We start from the raw sequence: 1421 nt of genomic DNA, 5'->3' as shown, positions 1-1421 counted from the left end.
GGTTACCGCTTACTAAAAATGAATCTAACCACAATTCTAGTCCTTCGCTTTTCTACATAACGCTCTTCACGAACTGTAGTAAAGCTATGGTGAGATCATGCGATTCCTTTCCATCAAAATTATACACTTTTTGTGTCTCGGGTATTGTTTTGAGGTGGAAATGTCTGTAAAAGTAAACACGAACACAAAGAGAGATTGTGAGACTGGCATAAATTACTGTGAATGGAAAAAGGCTCTATTGAAGTCTCTAGTTTGGGGTCAAGCATGCTCTAGCTCGCTGAATCGTTATGGGGGCAGCCAACTGCTAAAGACGGCGATTCCTAAATCTTCCTAACCCTCCGGATAGAGCAGAATCAAGAATGAGAAAACATACCTCCCCACTGTTGGTAGATAATTCCTCGCGTGAAAGAGTTGCCAAATCAAATATAGCCACCTTTGAAGTCGTGGTAACAGGACACCTCGCATCAATCATGTCAACGCGGACGCGTTTCTCAAAATCCTACTGCACCGCAATCACAGACGCTCCTGTCAGATTCATCTGACACGAAGAATGAAACGGTAGTTAAGGGCTATTTTAACTTTCAGACAACAACAAGAGGCGGCTTTACAGAACCTCATTAAGTTTGATCGACCTGCCATAGGTTCGTTTTGTTCCACTCACTTTGACTTATTAAAACACCTTTAGCGGTTTTAAAGGCAAGAAAGGACGTTAATGACGATTTCATAGCAAACGATACTATGCTAAACGTGGCGTTAAAAAATTGCCTGTTGTATTCCTGTCGAGCAGACTTATGCCTTTATGTGCAGACGCTCTTGGAAATCGCAAATAATCTCGAACGATTGTGCTATTATGGATTCGCCGTACACATAGACCGATTCATCTCTTGTACACCAACCCACAACGTATTGCGCGTCCATCGTGCATGCAAGATGAGGCATTCCACGTGACAGCCGAACGTTTACGGGCATGACTGTTAGCACACCACAACAGAGTTCGACACAGGCGGAAAGACGTACGGTCTTCTTTGAATTGTGTACACCACGTCTTTATTTAGAGGAGACTTAGTTCATCACACCACCTCACGTGCTGCTGTAAGCAAGCACTCACCACCACCGCTAGCTGTTGTTCTGATAAAGCGTGTCCAGCCCAGCAGATGTCATATGCGCGAGTCGTGAGTGTAAACTTGGAGGTCATGGCCACACACTATGGCGTGTGGTATCATTGAACTGTTCTTCAGTGGCTCTACTTTCGAGCCAGATGTTCCAGTTGGTAAAAATGCCACTCTCATTTTGCTAACATGTAGAGGTATCCATCAAAGTTGTACACAAATGGTGAAACACCCGAAGATATTAACGTTGGGAAGCTCATGCGTGTTCAGCAGAGTCTGTGTAGAGACACAAACGAGCAAATACGCAGATTG

The sequence above is a fragment of the Echinococcus granulosus genome (genome assembly GCF_000524195.1).
Source record: "Echinococcus granulosus chromosome Unknown EG_S00186, whole genome shotgun sequence".
Classification (NCBI taxonomy): Eukaryota; Metazoa; Platyhelminthes; class Cestoda; order Cyclophyllidea; family Taeniidae; genus Echinococcus; species Echinococcus granulosus.
Note: the sequence above shows the minus strand (reverse complement) of the source record.